Genomic DNA, 26,943 nt, shown 5'->3' on the forward strand with positions numbered 1-26,943 from the left:
ATAAGAGAGCAGATTGAATTTGTCTGCTCCTTACCCAAGAAATCCTACCAAAATGGGAAATTTTGACTCAGTTGAAACATAATCTGGAGTCACAATAACTGATTGTTAAAGAAGAGCAGCTGTTCTCAAGCTTCTTTTGTTTTGCATGATTTATCATTTGCTTAACTCATCACATTTTTACAGATTCTGAATTTAAAAAATATTACATAAATGCAGATTGATATTCAGGATATCTACTGTAACATTGCAAAATATCCATAAAAATGTAAATAGTCCTTTTCTGTCTGTTGTGACATGCATCAAAATAATGTAATTAATGCTGTCATAAAATGATTAATAGGATCACTGTGATTAAAAGTTAATTCATAAGACAGACGATCTATTATTCTTTCATTTCAACTCATCAAGGATTAGATTAAAGAATAAAAGAAGAATTCTGAAGCATAAAAGTGAAATCCATGAGTAAAATTTATTTTTTCCCTACAGTACTTTTAACATTAATTTTAAAATCAGTCAAAATCTTTCTTTTATTGCACAATTTGTTAAAACTATATGTCTGTGTTTTGAAAGAAAAGAGAAAATACATTAATGAATATTGTTGGTAATTTAATATTTTCAAATGTTGTTCAATTCTTCTCTACCTTTCTGTTTTTCTCTATTTTACTGAGGATATCTGAGAATTTGGAAGGTATCATTTGGAAACTTTGGATACTGCAATTCAACAATGCACTGGAGCATAATCTTGGAAAAGTTAAAAAGCTGTATATATAAAAAATGCATGCTTTTGAACATTACTCGAGCTTTGCAATTTATATCCTTGCAGGTTTATTCTTGCAAGATACATGAAATAAATATTTCTTGGTTATGTCATTTTGACTAATATTACAAGCACTTTGCAGTGCTTTGAGAGCCTTTGGGTACCCAAAACTAAAGCAGAACCTCCAGATAACTGATGAATCATCAAAATACTGAAAATGCTGTACTCTAAGTTGTGGTAAATAGTGGATGCAAGAGTCAGTGGTTTAAAGATAAAATAGATTAAAATGAATATAAATTACCTTTATGATGCTGAAAGGGTTGATTACTGTGATTGAGAGACACAATTCTGTCCAGAAGCAATGTAATGAAGATTAATGAAAGTGGCAGGCCTAAGTCCTGCTTTTTGAAGTTTTGAAGAAATGCATTTTAAATCTTCTGTTTCTTACTCAAGATCTCAAGATGTAATATAAAAGTAGTCTATTATTAAATATTTTTTTATGTCTTTGTATTTTTACACTTATGGATATTTTTAAAAAACTCACAGGTAGAGAAAGAAAATGAAGCGAAGCTGTCCCCTTAAAAAATTCTTTTTGTTTCTTGGATGATTTTTGTTAACAGAGATCTGCAGGAAAGTTGTCACTGCTTTGTGTAGTGACTAGAGCTGTTACCTCTGGTTTAGATTAGATGCTCAAGTTTATGTTTTCCTTGAATTATGCAAGGAAGAGTGTTAAAGGAGGCTTGGGCAAATTGAATAACCTATGCCCATAAAGCCAAAAGCCTCTGATGACTCTTGTTTCTAGAGGGACTGGATATGTTCTGGTAATTTGATTGGAGGATTTGTTGTCAGTGGGAATGTTTGTAGTTGCCTCCACATAAGTTTAAAATGTATGCTCTTGTTAGTAAATAGGAGGAGCTAGTTTAAAATGTCCAGGTTTTGGCAGGCTGGCAGGAAAGAAAAAACTTTATACTGTGGTGTCTTTAAAATAACTTGAGGGCAAGACAGAAACTATTCCAAGTCACATTGATAGAAACTCAGGAGAATGAATTAGGGCAATTTTTACTCTCCTTCATACCAACATAAATCTGGAGTGACTCCACTGAAATAGATAGCTAATCCCAACATAATAAAATATAATTTCTTCCTTTTATTATTTCAATTAGAAAATAAGTAATAATGACTGCTGTAATTATAATTTTGTGACCTAATGAATTTGCCCAGGGCTTCCCTTTAGAGTAGAATTTATTGATAATGTGAATTTAGCTATTATAATAGATTACCTTCACTTTTAAACTTCTTTCTGTCATCTGGCCATTTTTCATTCAACCCTAGAGCTAATTCTTTTGTCAGCTCAAGCAGGGTTTCATTGTTATAGGGCAACACTAAGGAACCAGCTGACATATCCCTTTTTCCCAGACTGGGCTACAAGACAGTCTCTGTAAAGAAGGCTGTCTCTGCATATGACTTTAGGGTATGATCCAGCCCCATGTTGTTGTGTTGTTTAGGTTATATGATGTTCACTATCCAGTTTTCGCGACACGTAAGAGACATGACACCTGCCCCAAGCAGTTTGCAATCTAAAATTAGATATGCTACAGTGAGTAACAAGTAACGATTTTTGTGGTTTTGTTGTGGTATAAAAACTGGTGGGCTTGTAAAAAAAAAAAAAAAAAAAAGGAAAATAGAAGCTATTTCAATAAGTTTATGTGAATTTTCAGTTTCCAGACCAATTGTAGTTGTAGGTATCATATTACCTGGTCAAAGGGTTTCCAACTGCTAAGATAATTTGCCTAAACTAGAGATTGCAAATGCAAAATAAAGAGCACAAGAGGACGCTAGAACAAGACACCACTGACATGTACAATTTATCAGAACAATTAAATTATTCTAATTACTGAAGAGGACATAGTATAGCTTTAACTGTCATAGCTGCATAGCATTAGGATCATGGCTAATTTAGGAAATACAGTTCCCTGCAATAAAAGAGATGCAATTAAATCTGGAGTCAGTTGGATTTTTTATTTTTATGCTCCATAAAAAAACTACTCTCTAGCACATTCCAAACTTTTTGCAATGAAATGTTAAGCGGTTTGCTAGAGACAGAATATTAGAGGGAGATGGACAAAAGAGCTATACTTTTAGTGCTTCCTTTGACATTGAAACTGGCATATATACCAGTAGTAAATGTTACCTGTCTGGTATTTCTACAATACTTTGACAATGTAAAGCAGTGGAATGTTTGTGCACAAGGAAATACTCACTTTGTTAATCAGAGATAAGAAAAACAAACAAACAAAAAAAGATAAATACAATAGCTCTAAGTGACCCACATGATACATTAATCTTGACTCCTATGTCAACTTTTGCATATTAGAAATCTATTCAGTTCATATGCCAACAAACTCTGAACATGTGAAAGAACTGAGGATCAGCACAGCACAGGGATAAGCTGCCAGTGTGCTTTTTCCTGCAGTTCAATTCTCTGCCTAATACATCTGTTGTGAAGACTCTTTGCTATGGAAGGTTACCTCTGTCCTGATGCCAAACTGCAAAGGTCCACTTGAACTCTGTTTCACTGCTATTTTGGAAGAGTATAAAGCAGTAGAATATTCTGCTAACCCAGGACAAGCCCTGTTTACTTAGTTTATCAAAAATAAGTGTGTGTCTGGTAAAACTAAATAGAAAGTATGAGATTTTATATTCCCATTTTGATTTTTTATTAATTCAATTATTGAATTTTCAGGAAGTCTTCTTTTCCCACAAAGCTTAAAGTCTGGAAGGTAGCAAAAGGAATTTTATAACATTCAAAGTAAGATTTTTTATTTTTAGAAGAAATAGATATCATTATGAAAAGGCAGTAACCATCATCTCTCTAGGTAATGGGAATACTGTAGGAATTCATGGACCAATGGAGCCAATGGATAAAGTAGATATTGAAAACTGAAAAAGAAGCATAAGGAGATATATTTAGATCTTCTCAAAAATCTCTTGGTTTTCTATTTTTCTGATTCAGACATGCAGATCTCTATACTTCCTTGCCCTTGTTTCTCCAATTAGAGACTTCATGTGTAACTTGGAGATAAGTCTAATTGAAACTCCCAAAAACTTCATCTTCTGAAATCTCTGTGATCTTCATTCCTTAGGTGGTACATAAACAGCTTAACCAGTATCTCTTCAGCTGTACAGCTGCTTACTTATTTATTACTCTTTCATTTCTGTTTTTCTGTTGCGCTGCTTTTGTAAGACTTGATTTTAAACTACTGTCTAACTAGAACAAACAATTATGCAAATGAAAAATTAGATCCTTCACCCGTCAGAGAACTGCTACACATTTAATTGCTACAAGAAACCACAAAGAATCAGTTAATTCCAGAATAATTCAACATCTGTTAGCAAATTTAAAGAAGATACTGAATTTATTGTAGACCTGTAAATACTCAGCAACTTGGCAGGTGGTATTTTTATGGAGCAGAGAACAAAACAGAAAAAAAAGTAGATGAACTAATTTTTCTGCGTAAGGGACATTGCTGTAAAATATATATAGAAAATATTATAACTTTTTAATCTCAGGAAGGCTCCGTTGTTGCTGTTCATATGTTTTTTAAGATTTTATTGTGACTTTGGAGCTCATTCCATTTGGTGTTACATATGGAATTGTCTGTGCTAAATTTGCTTTTTCAGTGATTCAGGTATCACATTTCTCATATACTGCAGGAAACATCAGGCAGTTTATTTCCATGGGATATTATAAAGAGTGTTACTGGCACAGCAGAGCCTGAGGAAAGAGCAGGAGATCTTGTGGAAGGCTGCTGATCCCTACAAAGTGCAGTTTATGTTGCAAAGAATGACACATGAAGCCTCTGCTCAAAGTGTCGTCTGAGCTGGCACAATTGGCAGATGACAGGCAGATGCATATTGTGTACAAATAGCTGAGAGGCATAACTGCAAGGCAGGATCACTTGGGATTGCAGATGGTAATTCCTGAAACAGGTCATTTGTGAGGATGTCATTTTATCATTACAATTCCTAGTTTGCTTCCATCTTAGGGATGTAAAAGTTGGAACAATTAGTCTTTGAAGCCTGAAATCAAAATTCAAAATTTTCAAATACTAATAATGATATAAATATATTTTTGTAACAGCTGATCTTGGAATACCTTAAGAATGTGACTATTTTCATAGAAACATATTGAGGCTAAATTGATTTTCCCAGTAGGTAGTTATGGCTAGGGACCATGGGCAGATGCCTTCCATTCCTGTAAACACAAATGATTTACTCATGTTGCACACAGGTATGTGAATGACTGTGTCCAGGTTGCAGAGAGGGGGCAGAGCTTAGTGCCATGTGGGCACGGCAAAGTTGCTGTTCTAGGCTATTATGCAGAAAGGGAATGAGGTTGCAGATACCGCTACTCAGAATAGTTGTTGGCAGCACACAGCCCTTGACAAATCTCAAGAGGATTAACTGAAGCATCATTGGGGAACCAGAAGGATTAGTAAAATGAAAAAAAATTGTCAATTTTAATTTATGAAGCGCTGGGTATTTTTGTTCCACTTTCCCTCCTACTCTTGGTGTTATCTACAGAAAAGTCATTTGCAGACAAATCTCTGTGCTAATCTCATTGAGTTAAACTGAAAATGAATTATGAGAATGTCTTTAAAATTAAAAACAATTAAAAAAAAAGAAGGAGTTTAGGTCAAGGTAAATTATTCTGTGTTGGACACTGGTCAAGATTCTTTCATATATATCTCAAATATATGGTCAGGAACACAAGCATTGATATAACTATATATAACTATTAAAAATGTGATTTTAGATTTTTTTTATTATTAGCCATCCAGATAAGCAAATATTAGCCATCATTTGGCTATGCCCTTGTTAGAAGACAAGAGTAATTAAATTATATGCAGTAAGGACTCATACAAGATGAAACTCTTTACCTATAGGTTCTGTTCATACTCATTCCATTATCTCACTATGCACATGGAACAGTTTTCCATGGCACTCTGCAGTTGCCAAATAAATTCTGAACACAGGTACAGTAATTTCAGTGCAAAACAGAAATTGCCAACTGATATTGCCTTTATTTCTTTCAAAGTGTTTTGTCTTTATGAGAAAATACATAAAACAAAAGGAATGCTGTGGAATACTTCATTTGGGAAAGATCTCTGCTTAGACCTAAAAACATGACAGAATAAGATATGTTCTAGATTATTTATTAAAATTCACTGACAAAAAGAAGGGTTATAGTGTATAAATGGAAGTTGCCTTTAGAGTTAAGCTCTGACCATATAAACTTTATATATTAACTGAAGATTATTTATTTCTGTGAAAAACTAAATTCAGTTGAAGATCACTTGAATTTTGAAAATATCATATTATATTTTTTCTACATATTTTCCCTGATATTTCCTGCTACAAAAGGTGGCAAAACATTTTTTTATCTTGGTTAAGAATAATTTCCTTTAACTCAGGAAACTTGCTTTCGTATTTAAGCCATATGTTTTACAGGATAACAGAAAAACATTGCAGAATGATTTTTAGCTCCTTGTAGTGCATGGCATACATAAATATTTAAAGCGTAAATTACCTGTCCCTTATAAAAAACTTAAAGCATTGTTGAAAATGACTTCCTATAAATTCTACTATTATGTATAATCCTAAGACTGGTAAAAACTTTCAGATAATATATTAGAGGCTATAGTTTGATAAAAAGAGACAAAATTTGTCTCTTATCATACTTTTAGCTGAATACTGAATTAGGATAAAACCACAAATAACCCCTGGCAACACAGAGTGCCACTGCAGATTCCTGTTGTATTACAAAGATGTGGGTTATGTTTTGCATAATAACTTGAGGCCTTTTTTTCATCTAGAAATCAGAAACTGAGTATGTCAGTATAGCAGGAGCCCATATGCAGTGTCAAGCTTTCTGGGATGGACCTTTTGTTTCCCACTGAATAATTTTTGTCCTGTGGCCCTGAATGTAAATTAAAAAAATAAAAATAAACCAAAGCAAAAAAAACCCCAAACTGTCCCCCCCAAACAAACAAACAAAACAACAAAACAAAAAAGCCCCCATATCTCAGGTCTTGTGAATTTACTGATAATGTTGTAGAGCTTTTTTCTCATCAGACTTAGCAGACTGTGACACTTTGACATGATCCTGAGCAAGAAGAAAACATCAGCTGGGTCTTAGAAAACAATCAGTTGCTAGTATGAGGGATTGTTCAAAGTGTCCTACTCTCCTCCTTTTCTCTCTTCTTAGCTAAATACATCTCATAGTCTTCATGTGCTTGACTATAAGTGAGAGGGCAGGACTCTTGTCAAGTTAGGGGAGGGGGAATGATGGTCCTGTGGCTGTGTAGGAATTGAAGAGGGGAATTGCTGCTCTTCTGTATCTTTTCCTTATGGCTCCCCTCTCTGCAAGCTCTTTGCTAGATCTCTTGCAGTGACAAGGCCAAGGCAAACTTCCAGTTTCAGGTGAGAGTAGTATTACTTTTTCATATGGCAAAATTATGAAATGTATGTAATCTTTCTTGGTGTGTCAGGGCTGAGCTAATTAACTGAATTAGATGAATTAACTGAATTTTCTTCTGCTTCATTTATTATTGTTGGGCTTGTGAGTTTGGAAAATTATGGACTTTGAGCCCCATGAACCACTGCATTAACTGAATTTGGATCCCACATACCTATTTCCAACAGGTGGGAAAGAGGTGTATAGACACAATAGCTTCAAAACAAGTTTCTCGGCATGTACATGGAATACTTCTGAGACCATAAATATGAAACCTTGCTGTTTCAAGGCAACACAAGCACAGGCAATAGGTTAAAGATGGCAAAATAGGATAATGTAACATAAATTTGTATTATCTTCTCCTCCTAAAGAAGTACATCCTTTCAAACCCCAATTTTAATTATGTAATTTTATCTTCATTATGATGCTACATGATCCAGACTCTTCTGCAAGGACACTTGCTATCTTCTTTGACATTTTTGCGTAATATCATTTTCTTGAACAAGAACCCCAATTTGTTCTATTTTTACATATTACAACCCCCCACGTGGATGTCTTCTGTTTCCAACATTGCTTTACCTTGTTCCCTTATTTGAAAGGGCAGATCCCAATATTGTCTGTTGTGATCAGTGTAACAGAGGAGATGCAGAAACCACACCATGGAACAGCAGCACGGAACAATTTCTCATCAGCCCAAAGTGGTGCCTACAAAAAATGGTAAAGGCTTTTATTCAAGGGGACTAGCAGTGAAGTTCATCTAGAAGCTCTTCTATTTTTTCCCCTCCCTAACCTCCTCTTAATGGATGGCAAAGCAAGATTGGGAAAGCTTCTAATTTGCATTTTTGAAGGTTTCACTTATTTTCATTAAGGTCCTTAACACTTCAAAACAGTGTTCATATGGGAAGTTCTAAAAACATGCACAGTAGGGGAACTGGAAGAATTTGAAAGGCTTCTCTGCATTAATCTAGCTGGAAAATACTGAAAGTAAATAAATAAACCTATGCCACATCTGTGGCTTTCCAAATCATACTCTTCACCTGCAGATTGCACAGGTGATCTCTCTTCATACTCTGGAGGTTGTATTTAATTCAATATACTTTGTGTAGACTGGATAGCTTGTCAACATACATTTCACTGTTCTAGTCAAACAGGATTTCAAAATAGAACAGGTGACTGTAATTTGGTCAGAATACCTGCCATTGAGGGAGTCAACAGCTCATCCCAATTTAGTGTCATCAGCAAACTTACCTTCTTCTTACTTCAAGTTCTGCATTCAAATATTTAATAAAGATGCCGAAGATGTTACAACCCAGCATTGTGGGGTGATGGTAACAAAAATTCTTGTTAGTAGATCCCTTGGAGTCGATTATAGTGAAACAACAGTGAGTGATCTGTGTTTGTACATTTATAGATATATATGTAGGGTTTATTTTAGAACAATTTGGCTGCAAAGGAGGGCAGGTGTGCAGCCATTTTCATTGTTATTACCTACAGTAATATAAATATATAAAGGTGTGCAGACATTTTAGTTGTTATTATGTCTAGTAATATGAAAATATGAAAGCATAAAATATAACTTAAGAAAACGTATAAGGGGAAGAAAGAAGGAAATGATAAGAAGGCCTCGTTACAGGACTTGGTTGTTGCAATTTAGATGTCTGATATCTGTTGGTCCACTCTTGTAGAAGTGATGGTTGCAGACTGAGTGAGTCTTTGACACCTTCTAAGATGATACAGGTGCCTATTAGATAAACACAGTTCAGTCAGTTATGGCCCATCATGGCCCAGCAGCTGAGATGGCTTCAGGCTTTGTGTAAATGTCCTGGTATTTCCCTCCAGCCCTCCACTCCCCTGCAATGGGAGTTATCACAGCTGAATTCGCTTGAGTAAGGACAAAGAGACAGTACCTGCCTTGAAAGATTTGCCTCTATCTTGTTCAACACCCATCTGTAGCCTCTGATTGTTTGAGCCATTAACACTCTGGTCACTCTTTCACTATCAGTTGTGGGTGCCCCAGACCTGGGATGGTTGGACAGTAGTATCTCCTTTATCTCACAGTCCAAAATCCAGTTAGTGGGCCTGCTGGGCAGGAAAGGCCTTTGGTGCTTGCACATGGACAGCTATTTCTTTGCAGTTTGCTACAGTGAGCAAAATCAAATTATTTTAGCAATGTTTAAGCCATTAACCATTTCAGTCTCAAGCAGAAGAGAATCAGGCCTAGAGGTGGAGCCCTGAGGAATCCCACTACTGACAAGGTCACCAGTCTGATGTTGCTGGAAATGATATTATATTTAAATTTTTTTGTATAACTTTAGTCAGGAGTTTAGTTCACCTATGCCCAAAGGGGAAGAAATTGAACTTTCTTTTCAAAGAAACTTCTTTTTACATCCCTAGGCCTGATGAGCTTAACATCTCAGCTGGGAGTAGGACAGAAGATAGACAAAAGATAATGACCATTAATGAGAATCAACTCTAAACATCACACCTGGCATGGTCAGAGACTCCTGGTCTGAAAAAAGATAGTTAAGAGAATAGAAGAATGAGAACCTAATTAATGTTAAAAGTGAAAGGATTGATAACAAATAGGAAACCAAATACTAAGAACTCTGTGACTTGGAACCAATGAACATTGAATCAATTAATTTCTCTGTGTCTTGACTGTATAAATATGTGAAAAATCTAGCAAAAGCCATGAATGATGGAGGGATTTACTCTGGATAATCTGGGCAATGTGAAATGATTTCTGCTGCACATCCTGGCTAGAACATCCTGTAATGCCTTAATTCTCTAACACTAAAAATGTTGGAGTGATTTTGCTTTTCCTGCAGTTTCAGTGACACCCTATGCACTATAAGTCTGTGCCCAACCTGTGATCCAGTTGCTCGCCCATCACATGACATGGTTATTGGGTGTGTGCTGGACATTTTGTCTAGAAGGATACTGTGAGAGATAGTATCAAAGGGCAGTCACCTTGAAACAGCAATTTCTACTTGGAAATATTTTGATTCATTGGTGCATTTTTATCCAGCACAAACTACTCTTTGTTATTTGAAAATATATTTTTTGTTCTTTATAACTCTCCTAGGTATAAAAATGTCACTGTTGCATGGCACATTAACAACACAAAATGTTGAAGTAAATCTCAACAACCTATTTCTTAAAAAATACCAAACTGTTCCTTCATGCATATATTATACATGGCAGGTTTCAGAATGAGGGAAGGAAGCCACTGATATCGCCAATTCAAAGACAGTTCCCGTTTTCATAATCAAAACAGGCAAATTTTGAAAAATACAATCTAATCCACCTATTTAGCTCACTTTTCTGACATAGACATTTACAACTCTATGTCAGGAAGAGAAGTTGCCATTCAGATATCAATTTTCCTTAATTTCTGGGGTTTTTTTCAGATTTAAGATGATAGTGGATTATAAAAAAGAATAAAGATGTTGTGGCTGTCAATTTCTTTTGTTTTTTTTCATTTGCTTTTATTTCGCTGTAATTATCCAGAATACAGGTAACTGAATACTTCAACTACTTTATTTTCATGGTCTAACGTTTTGAATGGTCCATAATCGCCAACAATTCAAAATTCATACTCTGCATTGCATCTTACTAAGTGTTCATCACCTCAGCAGTGGGATAGTCATCTTTGAAGACTATAAATTGAAGAAATAGATGCAGTGAATTAATCAGAACTTCCTCGAGACTGAAGATTCTCTTCTAGCCCTCCAGATATGTTCTGCAAGAAGGGGAAGAAAAGGAGCTCAGGAATGAAACAGCCCATCCACTACATGCAGCTTATAACCTCTTGATTAAAGGCAACTTTTTCCTACACCAGGAAGTTAGATAATACAGTGACTGTTACTAAAATTGTTCCTAGAGAGATCTGGAAAAATACAAACCTGGACAGTGTAGAGCTGTACAATGAATTAGTAGTAAACATAAAGGATAAAATCAATTGATGTCTGGATAAAAACAATATATCGGGGAAAATATCCACAATTTTTCTACATTGTAAACCATGCTTTACAATGGTTTAGGAATTCTTTGAGACAACCACAGAGGTAAGACAACCTGGGTGGATACCAGTCAGAGATTAAACAAAATTCCTTTCCAAAAGTCCTTGAAGAGGCTAAGCAACATCTTAGATCTTAAGGACAGATGGGTTCTTGAATGGAAAAAGGAAAAGAGAAGGAGGATGGGAAAAGAAAGTGACAGGGAGGAAAAGGAAAGCAAAGGAAGAGGAAAAAAAGGGAAGGCATGGCAAGTAATAATTATTTATCTCAGACTCTGACACTGTTAGAGTGCTTCAAGAATCCGCACTAGATGCACAGATGTTCCTGTATGTATCAGTGCAATAAAGAGGAGAGTTGATCATGTAAAACTGGAAAAGACTGAGTGACAAAGCCATGGAATCCCTGTAGTCAAATGCAAAATCATGAATACAGGAAAAAATCTTAATTTCGGATTTAATAGTCTTAGATTCTGAATGATTCTAAGTATGATGTACTGGCACTATTTTAGATAATCCATGAAAATAGCTTATCTGAAGTGAGTACAAATCTGGGGAAAAAAACCCCCAAAAACAGCACAAAACCAAACAACAAAAAAAAAAAAGACAGCCCTAATTCCTGTCCTTCAAAGCCCAAGAACACACACAGAAACCACTAAGCCATGTCTCTCCACGTGTCCCTCTTTGGCTTTCATGTTGAATACTCTATGCAGTCCTGGTCAATATCTTGAAAAGGCTGAAGTAGAACAGGAAAAAAAATTATAAAAGACAGCAAAGATCACCACTGTTCTTGAACCTCTTCCATACTGGAAATGACTAAGTAAACAAACATAAAATCAACCAAAAAAAGGGTATTTAACATAAGATATGTTTAAACGACATGGTTCTTTGTTGCAGAATATTGAGTGCAGTGAAGTTTTACAGTGACTTAAGAAAGGAACCAGACAAAGTAGAAAAAGAAAAATCCAAAGACAACTTATCTGGCTCATGAGGTTACTGATCTGTAAATTGCTGTAGTCTGAGGAAGAGCTGTCCTTCACATTTTAAAATGGAATTTGTGAGCTATCTTTGGAGACAGGTGTGAATAACATGGATCTTCAGTCTTCTCCATTTGTCTGCTCTAAGATTATTATAAAAAATGTATGGTAGAATTTTATCAATGTTATTATTATTTTTGTTGTCATATTTATAACTTTTTTTTTGTTTTTCTCTTCCTCTACAGTCTCACCTGGAAAGCTTTCAGTTTACTTAATTTTTAAAAGAAAGTGGATAAGTTTAGGCTGAAATCTCAAAAAACAGTTGCAATGAGAATGTTAAAATCAGGGAACACTGAGATGCAACAATTTAATATTAAGAAGTAGGTACAAAAGTATAGAACTAGGAATTCAGTATTGTTAAGATATGTACTTAAGAATTGTGGTACAATTTTATATTGAAAAAATTTAAATTGTTTAAAGGTTATACTTAATTATGAGAATCCAGATGGTATTGTTGAGGTGTTGCTTTTACCCATCACAAGCTGTCCAACAAATGACTTAGTTTCACTTGGAACACAATAAAGTATGCTATCATCAAATCAATTCTTATTAGCTGCATCAAAATGAGCAGGATTTGTTAACTACTATGTCTAGGGGGAACATGAATAAATGAATACCTGAAGTTCCTGAAAATGGTATCACTGCACAGATTGAATGAACCAAAAGGGTCCTGCACTTCACTTCAAAATTGAACTGTAAAAAAAAAATAAAAAGACATCACCCCATAGTGTAGTTAATGGGAATATTAAGAAAAAGTAATTAATAATAGACATTTCTTAAAGGAGTGCTTATTGATAGAAGAAAATATCAAATATCTGCTCCTCTTTAAGGAAAAATTTGTCATTTGTGTATCTTTTTTTTGGTTTTCTTTTTAATCCCATATATAATAGACAAATTATACAGATTCTTTAAAATAATATATGAGGATGCCATGAGACTATTAAAATGGTAAATTGCTTGCTATGGAATTATGTTTTCCATTTCCTACAGAACCTTTCTTTAAATTGATTATGCATGGTAATGATAATTACAATAATCTTGTGCAATTGATGGTCATTCTTACCTTTAATATCTCTAAAATACTTACATATGCGTGTATTTATATATACTGCTGCTGCATCATGGCAGATCCAGAACTGCATGTTTTTAAAAGACACTAAATTCTCCTAGTTTATTGATTTGAAGCAAAGTATAAAAGGAGCAAACTAAACCCCAGTGAATGTGATTGTATTTTTTGAACTGACGTCAATGAAGTTTTTCACACTAGGGATGTAGAGTAGATTTTAGGTGATTATCTTTAGACAATAGCCCTGAAAAATGCCCATATTAATAGTATTTTTTTCAGATTTTGAATAAATAGAATATAAATTCTTTATGTAGAAAACAAAAATTTCTTGTGGAAATACCCATTCCACTATGAAAATAAATTAAATACCAAATAGTTTGGAAAAAAACCAAACAATAGTGTTGTCCTTGGAGTATCAGAAACACTATAGTTCAGAGCTGGGAAACAAAATGAATGATTGAGATTTATGAAAATCAGCTACATCTGTCTAAAGGCCATCTCAGAAAAGATTGTAGCATATATGCTTTCAAAAAGAAAATATTTGATAACAAAGGGTCTGACCCCTGACAACAGTGCAAAATTCAGTATTGAGAGGCTGAAAAATCTCTAAATACCTTTGAGATATGTTTGCACAATGCTGGAATGCATTCATTCAAAGGAAGTAGGAGAAAAGTTGGTTTTATTACTTTCTTAAGGTAAATCAAATTTGTTTTTCTCCATATATTTAGTTCTAAATTTCATGATAAGATATCTAGGTTGTGTGTCTGAAGAGAGGTTTTTACAATGTCCTGCCTATCTTTGGAATTAGTGGAATTTAGTCCTTCTGTTGACCCTCTTTCTACATGCGTCTGTCATAATTGCTCATATTATACTCCCAGAGCCATTTTGCATATAAAACACAGCTCTCTGCTACTTTAGTAATTTCAACTTACTAAGAAACTCTTTGAAAATAGTCTAGAAGTTGTGAAATATTGATGAACCTATTTTTTTTCTCCTTCAAGGTTTTTTTTAAGATTATCCTAATTCAGGCACTATTATTTTGTGTCTTCACAAATATTTCATTACCAAGTCCTCCAAGAACATACATCTCATTAACACACAAAATAAATTACAAAATATGAAACCTAATTTATCATCTCATATGAAAAGTGTAAAAACTGTTCTTCTAAGTGGATAAAATCAGAGTATGAGTTTATTATTGCCCAAAACTCTGTTGTCTTCTGGCTGACATATGGACACCTTCCAGTTCTCTTAATTTTCAATGCTGGTGGGACATAGTCACTGAAGGTGACATGTGGCATGTGTCACAATTATACCTTTGAGATCCAACAGATGTTCCAGTAACTGTCTTTCATATCATTTAAGTTTTGTCCTTAATTCTTCAGTTTAATTTTGTAGAAGACATATTTATACTTAGGCATCTAATGCCCACAGTTATCACAGAATCTGGGTGCCTAAATGCCCCTAGAAATTTGGCCTCATTCAGCAGACTAGATGTACACAGATTTAACCTGAATTTCAGCAAGTAATTACACTACCTTCAAGGTTTATAAAAAAAGAAGAAATGATGCTTCACTTCAAAAGGGTTATTAATTTATGTGCACAGTACTGACCATATAGTCAGAAATAGCAAAATGCCACAACTGGACTCAGACTTTTAGATTTCCATAAAATCAGCAATGAATAGTAAGAAAGTGTTTTGACAGACCAAGCATTACTCTAGAGCCCACCACCAAGTTCTGCTATTCTGTTTTCCCCATAGATGTCTAGTGCCCACAGGATCACTGAGAAATCCAGTCCATTTACTAAAAAAGTAAATTTTTTTTCAGTGAAAAATTATATTAATTAGTACCTGCTGTCCTGGTATAAAGACCCATTAATTAAAACATTCTCTTGCAAATTTTTTTTTTTGCTTTAGTATTTTGTAGCTAAACTAAAAACTGTGAAATCTTTAGGATAATGATAAACTGTAGCAGTAAGAAAGAGTAATCTGTGAATAGAAAGCTCAGCTTGTTAATCAGCAAGTGCTGTATAATCACATATTTTAAGAACAATATAATACAAAATGATGGGCACAGCAGCTGAACAGTGAGCACTACTGAGGCTCGATGTTAAGAGCAAAGAATGGCATATGTGACACGGGAGAATTTTGGGACCTAGAGGCAAGGTCAAATTGTCTATAATGTCTCTAACCATGAGAAGTTCTCAGCTTGCAGCCTCCGAGCAGTGAAATCTTCGGTGTCATAATTCTTATCAGCTTCCATATTTCCTGCTTTGACTGTAAGATAACCTCTGGTTATTGTGGGATGTTGGTTTGAGATGAGCACTGTCAACAATATGCACTGTCTGTAAGCATCTGTGCCATTTGCCCCAATTCACTATAAATTGTTCTCTTCAGGCTCCTAATTCAAACTCTGCTGTTGATTCTCTCATATAATATGTAGACTATTTTATTGGAGAGAAAGAAAATGTATTGAGCTTAGCAAAGCACAACATATCTAATCAAGCACCAGTTTCACAGGTATAAAAGGAGGTGGCTTTCCTTGTGTGATGCATAATTTGAAATAGTTCTGGATTTCAGTGGTTGTTACATTTCCTATTACTGTTTTGACTATTGGTGTATTTTAAATATAATGATTAGCTTAAAAGGACATAATGCAAACTACCCCAAACCACAGAAAGCTAGAAACTTTTGTGCAAGTGAAATGTGTGAATATTCTTTAAAACCTGAGAAACTGACCAGTGAGGTCAACTACTTGCAACAGGACTTGGTCCTGTCCCATCTTGGACTAATATTTCATTTCCAGTTCTTTCTATTTAGTAAGTGTTTCAAAAATTATTTTCACATAAATAGCTGATAAATTTTTTTCTGGTTTAACACTTGTAGGTAGCTCAGCCCCACACAGCTTCACACTTATTCCCCCACAAGTGAGATGGGAAAGAAAATGGGGAGGGTAAAAGTGAGAAAACTCGTGGGTTGAGATAAAAAACAACTTAATAGATAAATCAAAATTGTGCATGCAAGTAAATTAAAAAAAAAAAAATTCACTCCTTCACACCAGCAGGCAGATGCTTAGCAATTTCCAGAAAAACAGGCCTCCATCATGTGTGGTGGTTACTTGGGAAGACAAATACCTTAACTCTGCATGTCACCTCCTTCTCATTCTTTCCTTGAGCTTTAATTGCTCTTGATGCTGTGTGGTATGGACCAGCCTTTCAGTCAGGTGGGGCAGCTGTCCCTGTTGTTCTTCTGCATGTTCTTCCAGACCCCCAGACTCCTTGCTTATGGGGTGGAGTGAGAAAAACAAAAAAACTTCCTTCATACCATGTAAGCATTGTTCAGCAGCAGCTAAAACAGTGGTGCGTTAACATTGTTTTAGTTTTAGATCAAAAACCTAACACCATATGAGCTACTATGCAAAAAAAAAAAAAAAAAACAACACCCCAACCAAAGCCATACACTCCTCAGTCCATACAATATATGCAATGTCCAATACACTCTCATTAGGTATTTCTTTACTTCCCACCCTTGGATACATACACTGACATAATTTGCTTAGTCTGTGATCCATTCCTGTAAAGTGTCTATAAAATACTCATTTAGATCCTTTAGTCCATGATTTTAGTTCTATTCATTATGGTAGTTACTCAGGATGGGAAACACAGGGTGTTGCACAGAGTAACTGTGCACCAAAGCCAGGTCATGATGTTTCAGTGGTACACTAGCTCATTTCTTGTGAGGCTCATCCTCCCCTAAACTGTGTGTTTCCTGTTATAGTAAATCCTATAACATGCAACTCAAATAATGGGTTACAAGAGTTCAAAGGTACATCCATTGCTCATCTAATTATTTTTGTATTCCTTCCTAAGAGCTACAATTCTGCTGCTGTTCTATAAGGAATCTGATGTGAAATTTTTTTTTTGGATAAAACAAAAACTTGCAATTGCTTTATACATGTATATAGAAAACCCCTCAGTTTTGAATGGAGAAATTTTCAGTCAGTGCATTGGAAAATACCCTGATAAAAAGGTAAATAAGCACATCAACTAAATTAAATTAACTATTTATCAGTATAAGCAGACAATTTGCCTCTCAAAATGATTCAAGTGACAAAACTCAGATAAAAATACTTCATTTAAATATGAGAACAGAGATTTAAATAGATGCACTCTAATTCAGACCAAAAAACTAGAATAATTTCAACTAACTGATAAAACAGCACCAAAAACTCTAAATAAAAGCTGAAAACTTACTTTTGTATATTAAAGTGCATGATGTTTTCCCTCTGTGGAGGGGAAACAGACAGAAGTCTTTTATTGTACAGTAAACTTTTAATTCAGCACTCCTCACAGGCCACTGAAGAAGAGTTAGATCCCCTGAGTCTAAAGCATCTTCTTAGCCATGAGTCAGAAATAGAGAGAACATACCATGTTAATTTACCTTGAGCATTATTAGCTTTATTGGCATGGCAGGATGAGTAATTGCTGACTGAATTTGACTTTATAGGCATCCGAGTCCTTGGATGTACCTAGGACTTGGGTATAGAGGCTGACAGATGGTCATGAATGATTCTTCCTAATTAGGGAAAACTGAAGGAGTTTATATGCAGAATTCATGCCTGGATAGTTGTCCATGGGACATATGGCAGAATGCTGATGAATGTGTACTTTACACTTGCACGTATATCCAACAGGGAACAAGTACTGATAAGCAGTGTAACACTCATCAGTGCAAAAAGGACCATGTGAATAAAGAGTACATTTTTAAGTTTTCCAAAGCAGGATTGTGTGTTTTGATCACCTGGTGTGCAACAAGACTGCCTTTTCTCTTGTGCAGCTAGGTAGCTACAATAAATATTGCTCTTTCTACACAGAACAGTACCTTTCTCTGAAGTTGTTTCCATAAAAAAAGATAAAATCTAAAGTGAAGGTGAATAAATTTGACATATTTATGTAAACTTTTATCAATTGTAGGAAAAACCATAAATTCTTCACTCTACATGAGGACATAAGGTTACTATAAATCCATTGTTTCTCCTCTTTGTCAAAGATAGCTGAAAGAATTTAAAAATACAGCCACTCAGGCATAACCAGAAAACCTACTCAGCAAAATACCTTCTGAGATGGCCCTATCTGGAAAGTACATTATCTATTATATAGCTTCAAGTCTGGGGTGCAGAAGAGAACTCTGACTTCCCACCCTTTGCCCTCACAGTTGGAAAGAACTACTGAGGAAGGAAAGAATATATCTTGAATATGTCTAAAAGTATGTGGAATAAGCAAGGTCACATTTGGGAAGTTATCTCTATGTTAGCATTTCTTTTCTTATCAAAACACTCAAGAAAAACTCACAACATTTTCTTCCACTGTACTAGCATTGTCTTCATATCGATACTTTATTATTGCCAAATTATATCTTTGCAAATATTACTTAAAGGAATAATTACTTTTTAGCCTTGTACTGTAACTGAGTTCTGTACTTTACAAGTTATTCCTTTAAGAACTTCTGTCTGCTTACCTCTATAATTTCAAATTATTTTTTTTGATAGTAACAAGTCTTTACAGCAAATTAGAGAATCATGGTTATACATTTATAACAGAAAATAAACCTGATAATACACGAATGTGATTATAAATAATTTAAAACTTGATACTTTGTTAAAGTGTATATTAAACACCATTGAATGTTTAAATGTTTACTGAATTATTAAATTTGGCAACTTAGTTATGGACATGCTAACTTTTGCAAAAATATTTGAGCGAAAAAACAGTTTATAAAGGACAGAGTCTGAATAAATTAAACAGAGGCAGAAATATTGGAAAAATTTTCTTTAAAAAATATTAAATAGAGCAACAAATACCTGTGAAAACAAAAGAATATAATCCAAGATATTTTGTTCAGAAATGCAAGTTGAAAGCATATTTAGCTTTTAAAACACTTGTAGGGACAATCCACTCAAAGCAAATTTTATTCCTCTCTGACATCAAAATATAGTAAGCAAAAGAGATAACAAAAGCAGAACACAAAATATAAATGGGCATAAGCACAGTAATATTTTTCAAAAGATGCTGAGGCTTTTTCATATGAAGAAATCTGTTTTAAATTAGAAAAAAAAAGTTTGTCAGTCTTCGGAACATTATTTGGGAAGTGAATATCCCTATTAATTTTTTGTGGTTTGGATTCAAAGTGTCTTGTTTTTTACAGGGAATTTCACACTACAACACCAAATTTAAATGCATATTTCTTTGTTTGTTCTGAATAAATGAATTTAAAATAGCGCGCTACCAAAAAACGGCCCCAAACCCATTTAAAAATATAAGTATTTTTGTTATTAATGTATACTTGGAATCACAAGAAAACCTAAAACTAGGGCTCTCTGGGTAATGGATTTCAGGCTATTTTTATCACATGCTTTCTTTTCACATAAACTCAAAATTTTCCATGTTACCTCTTATGTCAAAGTAATTATTTACAGAAGTATTACTTATGCAGAAGAAACTGTTACTAGTTGGATTTGAATGGTTTCTAGTTGCCTTATAATATCCATATATTAATGAATGAGCATATATTTAAATCCCAAGCTGCTCTCCCTGTCAGCTGCTCCTATGGAATTTATAATACTGCTGTAGACTCAACTGGGGGATAGAGCTAGAAAACTAATATTGTCACTAGGATTTCTGGACACACTATGTAAAATATTAATGAGTAAAGTTGCATCTTTGGAGATCACTAGGATGGCTTAGGTATGTAAAGAAGGAAACGATTCTCTGCTGAATAACAGTGTATAATTTAGCCATAAATTCTAGGGTCTTGTTGCCATTCTGGAGACACAAATTATCCATAGACTTTTGTTGAACGAACATTTAACATTCCTTTAATAAATTTGTGTTTACTTGACACAAAGCAACCAAAGGATATTGGTTATTCTGTTCACAAAGACTTAAAATAAATTTGTATACCATCTTATAATCATTCTGTAGAATGATATTGAGTTCATATGTATAAATATCTACAGAAATTTTCAACTGCAGTTCAACACCCATATAACCTTTTTCTCTAGTTCTGTTTGCCATGATTATTTCAAAATATGTTGAGTCCGGGGTGGATTTTCAATAAGGATTCAGATAATACTTTTTTTTTCCTAAGTGCTATATATTGACTAATATGTTAAAAGACGCTTTGTTTTCACATAGAAATTTAAGAATTCAGGAGTATATTTATATATTTATATCCATATATCAGTGGTGTAACTACAAAAGTTAGCTTCAGTATTTGCACAATTTTTTTCTCTTCTATTCTAGTACATATACATATTCTCTCTCCTGAAAGTAAAGAAAAGTCAAATAGAAGTGATGCAATTATTCAGTTCAGGGTAGGCTTTAGCTGTGCCCTTATTAAATATTTTGGTAAAATTTCATTTCCATGCTCTGTAGAGGTAAAGAAAACAAATTTACTCTTAAGAATGCCATATAGGAGAATATAACATCCTTATAAAATTGTTCCTATTAGAAATCTATGAGATGCCAGTGTCTTTAATATCGTCTGTTCTCCCGATCTCCAAGCAGTAGGAAAAGAGATAGTACTCAAATACACAACCAAAAAAAATTTAGTACCATTCAGCCTGAAAAGCAAACAGCTGGAAATTGATAAGAAAAAAACTTATAAAATCATAAATAACATGCAATAAATGAATGGGGAAAGTTTTTTCATTTTTTCTTCCAATGGTGAGCTGTTAACATGCTCGTTAGTAGCACTGACAACAGCCTAGTGCTCAACGTAATATTTTACTCTTCCCCAGTTCTGGGTTCTGTGTGAATCTATTTTTAGCATTTTCCTATCAGTTTGCTTCATTTTGGTCAGGTCTCAGCTAAAATTTGAGTACTGCATGACAGCTTCCCCACAGAAATATAAAGAGAAAGTTAGAAGGGAGAAGATGTTTTCTTTTTCATTACAAATAATTTTTAGATGGATTTCTGATTCTTATAGACTATACCTATGGAGATACTCAACTTTTCTTTGACAATGACAATTCATTTATGGAAAATAAAGCACGAATACAGCTAGTAGGCAAAATGTTACTGGGGTATGGTAGGTCAAATCAATATAATGGAACTAATAACAACTTAATCCTTGTAATCCACAGAAGAATACAATGATTTTTCTCTCTCATCTGTAACTTTCTGGAAAGAAAATGGTCACATAATTAACTAACAAACCTTATTTATTACATGTCATACTTATGCACCATGGCAAGTGATGTGAATTTTGCCAGTGACTTCGATTGTCACTTGAAAAATTAATTTTCATCTCTAGCTGTTAAATGACAAAAAAGACTATTTTTTTTCTCATGTATATTGTCTTCCACCATTCCTTCAGCCTCCACAATCCCCCCAAAATACTCAAAGATATGCATACATACTTATTAATAATACTGTGACTTAGTAACTGTAAAGACTACTGAACCAAGAACAGTGTTCAATTTCTACTAGAAGTCTCTTGGATCATGAACACTAGTAGAAAGATGAGGATGGGTAAAAAAAGTACTAAAGTAATTTGTTCTTGTCAGGATTCTGAATACTTCCCTGCAATGCCTCCAAAGTAGCAAATCTATTGGCCTTCCACAAATCCTTCCTGTCATCCTGCAACCACAACTTTGGTAAGCATAAAATGTGAACAGCACCTTGATTATGAAAATGATGTTTACTGAGTTGGCTGCTGTAAAATATTAAAAAAAAAAAATTATATCCACCAGCAAATCTGGCCTAGTGGTTTTGTGCTTTTTGATCTGTTCCTGTGATACAAACATTTTTATTTATTTTTATGATTTTTATTATTAGACAATGCATACTTTTCTATTATTTGAGAATTGTTCAATGCTAAGTCACAGACAGGAGTGGGTGATGGGGATTGAGCTGCTTTTGTCTGTCATGATATTCTGCTCCTCCTTATGCTCACACTCCCTGAACACTACAGCTCACTGATTGACAGCAGAGGACTAAGCCAAGTAGAAATTTTAAGAAGCCTCAGGGAAGTATGATATTAAATATCAAACCAATATTTGCAGTCAGGCTTTAGCATGGCAGAAGAAGGAGAGTGTAAGCTTGCTGAAGAGAAAACAAAAATAAAACAATAGACTAGAAATGGAATTACTAGACAATGTTAGTAAATGTGAAATTTAGACAATCTTTTGTTGTTTCTGTGCTCTGCAAAATAAATCACAGCAGATCACAGAATATTATGAGTTGGAAGACACCCAGAAGAACCAATGAGACCAACTCTTAAGCGAATGGCCCATAGAAGGATCAAGGCCACAACCTTGATGTTATTAACACCATGCTCTAACAAAGTGAGCTAATCTCAGGGTCAATAAATGATCATAAGAACAGGTATTTTTTTCTTTAAACCCTCAGGTGGGGGTTAAAAAACAAGTACAATGAAAAGGCTTTCTCCGCTGTGATAAAAATCAATCAGTTTTGTCATTTACCTTAAATGAGAAAAACTGCAACCCAGTAGATTGCATGGTGTTCAGCCTATGAACACTACTGCTATATGAGCTTAACAAATGTACTTTATTAATATTTGTGGCAAGTTGCTTAATGTAATTTCATTACTTTCTTATATTTTATTAATTAAACATCACTGTAGTAGAATTTAATATGCGATTTTAAGCAAAGAAATTATTTTCTGTATCTCATTTAGATATTTTTTAAAAATTAATTTAATTTTTCCAAATGATGCTGGTATATGCACAGTACTACATATCTTTATTATTATGCTCCTGAGGATAGATGTCAAAAGACAACATGTAAGATTAAGATCATTGTAGAGTGCAGTTTGCCTAATTGATTGCTGCAAGATTCATTGCATCAGGCATACAAATAAAAAAGAAAGCATTCAATTTAGTTGCCCCTGTCTCTAAATATGTAATTCTGAAGCTTTAATTTTAAAAAGTATTCAAATCTCTGCTTGAATATTATCAAATTCCAGTTAAATTAATTAGGCAGATGTCTAATGTTTTTGTAATAAGATACTGGTGAGTTGGAGTCTATATTAACAGTAGAAAGTTCCAGATACTTAATAACTGGTTGTCTTCTGGACACATACAGCAGCTTTACACAGAATGTAATTATTTTGTGTAAGCACCATATCATCTTCTAATAATTCTTCATTCATAATCCTACTTCCACAAGCCTATGAAAGAACAGGTGAATGCTAACTAGCAAGTGATGTGATGGTGTAAAAAGCATCACAAAGAAGGCTCAGTTATTGTCTTTATGGTAATAATCAATTCTTGACTGAAGAAAGAATGAGATGCCACAATAGTTTCCTTGAAAAAGGGAAAGGATATTGCTCTACCTATATTCTTAAAGTTGGAATACCTGTATGTCACATTAAGAGAAAATAACTACATTTAAATTTACATGGGAACACTCTATGCCACAGCTCAGAAAATTATGCCTGTAACTACTATATCCCTAGGAAGAAAGACTAATGCTGTAGAAAAATAGTCTTCTTTATCATGAAAACTTATTTTAATCCACAAAACTGAAGAGGATATTTTCTTGGTGAATTTTTAAGTTAACTATTAAATATTAAAAGCTTCAAATCCTTGTTTCCTGTTCAAAAGTGTTCCTAAGTGCACTCATAGCTAAGTGAAATCCTGTAACTTCAAATGTCACTAGAGAGTGGCCCAGTGTAAAACATTATCCTGTAAAGGGAAAGCTTGCAAAATATATCCTTACGCCTTTTCTCATCTCAATCTGCATATTCTAGCTGAATTTGAGTATTTATCAGGCAGAAGATATAACACTGCATATTAATGTAAACAATTTCTGGAATTCCACTGCTTTACATACAAATCACATCATATCAGCTACAAATACTGTTGTACTGTTTGGAGATTTAAAGATGATAGATGTTTGCACTGACAGAAAGATTTAATAATTGCTAGCTGTCAAACCTTAAAAGCTATGGAGTGATCCATTATTGTTGCTTACTTTTATGTCTTCCCTTTTTAATGAAAAAGATACAGATTGTATTTAGTGCAAGGGAAATTTCCCAAGGCAATAGAACCCCATTTCCAGGGCTTGCATACTTAAAGACAACATTTAGTCTTCACATGAAGACAAGCCTCACTTGTGAGGCTTGTAATAAAGTGTAAAGGAAAGGTCTGATTCTTGATTATAAATAGCTAAAGGGATAAATTTCTATATATTTATAGGAAAATAGAAGTTTTGTCTTGCTACTTTAACAAAAGCCACTTGTTACATTTAAATATTCACACATATATGAAGACACAACCCCCCCTATTCACTACCCACCATGTTCTGATGAGTTTTACCTCATCTATGAGTTTCTAACCAGTCTCCCAAGAGAAAGAAATATTAGAAATAGAGTTCACTTTTACAACACTTATTCTTCCAACTAGGTTTGAACTCTATTAATCTGTTCCTCTTTTCATTTCATTGCTATTTTAATTTTATTTTGGTCTATGTGAATTCTTCATCTTGCTGACCACTCCCACATTCGTTCCATTACAGTCCTCTCGTGACTTAATAGTTCCAAATCCTTGGGTTCAAGGTTTATATTACTTTTCTCATCCAGAATCCTGTCCCTAAATTTCAGAAGGAAAGCAGTAAATAAAAGTAGAGAAAATAGGGAGTCAATTTGCTCTATGTGAATAGCAATGAAAAGGGGAAGTTTCTTCCCCTAAAATGTTCCAGACCTTGTGAGATTGTAAGGAAACAAGAATAGACATATTGATGCACTGGTAACTGCATCAATTAAAATTGTTCAGCCTATTAAAATCTAGAATGAAATAATCAGGTATATCATGAAAATATATCTGAAATAAAAACATCTCAACTAAAAGTAGAATCTAGAGTAAGAATATTTACTCCATTCTCAGAAAATATTGAAAATAAATTATTTTCCATCACAAAAATCACCCCTGTTCCTGCAGTCCAGGTCCAATCATCACTATTGAGTCAGCCCAGTAGGACACTCACTCTAATCTGGTGGATGTGTCCTTGTCCTCACTGGCATACCAGTTTCTGCATATAGCAGTTTCTCCTCATCTCAGATTTTTATACTATCTGACAAGCATGTTCAGCTGAGAAGGTAGGTATTGTTTAATTACTTATTGTTTTCTCAAATAGAGAGCTTAAACCTTGAAGGCCTTACTTAGCATGCAGCAGTGGATCTATCTCTTGGGTCATTCACCAATTACTAAAGGATTTGCTAACATGTTCTGATTTTCTGCCCCAAGTAAGTGATATTAGTGTGAGTTTGGAAACAATTATACAACCAAGTTCATTTATAGCTCTGGTTTCCATCCAGGAAGATGTGGTGAAGGTCTCACTTACATGAGCAGTCTGTTTGGATAGGTTTCATGCTGTGATGCCATACTACTCATGAGTCACTTTCCTTATACTTCCAATTATTCATTCACCTTCAGAATACCCTATTCTCATGCTTCCCTAGAAACAAGTAGGAGGCAGTGGAATGCAAAGGGATATTAAATAGCATGAGCATAGATACACTTTTCCTGTAGCTTGACTTCAGTTAATGGGCTAACAAATAATAGCTTCAGGAAATATATTGTCTTTTCCTTCCTGCTAAGTTGCAATCTGAGTTTCAGCACTGAAGTCAAGCATTTATCAGAATACATGCAGGATGTACTCAGTTATTTTTTGTGAAAATCATAGAAGGAAAGAAAGGAAGGGAATTTTTGAAACTCTGAGCTTGTGCAGATAGTACTCCTAGTTACCATATCCAGACTTTCCAAAAAACTAAAAGGAAATCCTACAAAGGAGTGAGAGACTATACATAATATTATACACAGAAAATTATCCTCATGTTTGTGAGAAAGGATGCTTTCTGCTGCTAGTTTAATACTTTATATCTATTTGCATTAAAGAAACAATTTAGTTAAAGGAATAAATAAGATGACCTTAAAAAAATTACCAAACTTCTGTAGTCATTAGAATGGATGCACCTAATTTCTTCATTTCAACTATATCAAGAATCAATGAATGAAAAACCTTCCAATAATAACTTGGATAAATAGGTGAATTTGGGTCAAGTACTATGATTTAAATAAATGGACTTACGTTATCCAAGAGGAGATTGTTTCTCACAAGGTTTAAACCAGCAAACATTCAAACACAAATACATTAAACATGTCATAACCTATTGCTGTTAGCATCTTATTACAAAGCTCTCATACCTTCTTGGTGATGTCTCATGGGCAGCTCCTCACACCACTGACTCCTTCCCAGCACAGCCAACAAACTCCAGCTCTTTTCTCAACCAGCTGACCCACTCTTTTATAGCACTCATCCTCATTGGACACAGCTGTGACCTATTAAGAGCAGGCCTGTTCCTAATCTTTGGTAATTAGTACAGCTGCAAGTCATCAGAGGTGAGATTACTTTCTGCACTATCTTTATTTTCTTACATTCTATCCCTCCACATATTGCTATTTCAGAAATAGGGCTTCAAGCTTTGCTACTCATCCTGATTTCATCTGGGATAGAGTTAATTTCTTC

This window comes from Agelaius phoeniceus, chromosome 2 (assembly GCF_051311805.1).
Source record: "Agelaius phoeniceus isolate bAgePho1 chromosome 2, bAgePho1.hap1, whole genome shotgun sequence".
In the NCBI taxonomy this organism is placed as follows: Eukaryota; Metazoa; Chordata; class Aves; order Passeriformes; family Icteridae; genus Agelaius; species Agelaius phoeniceus.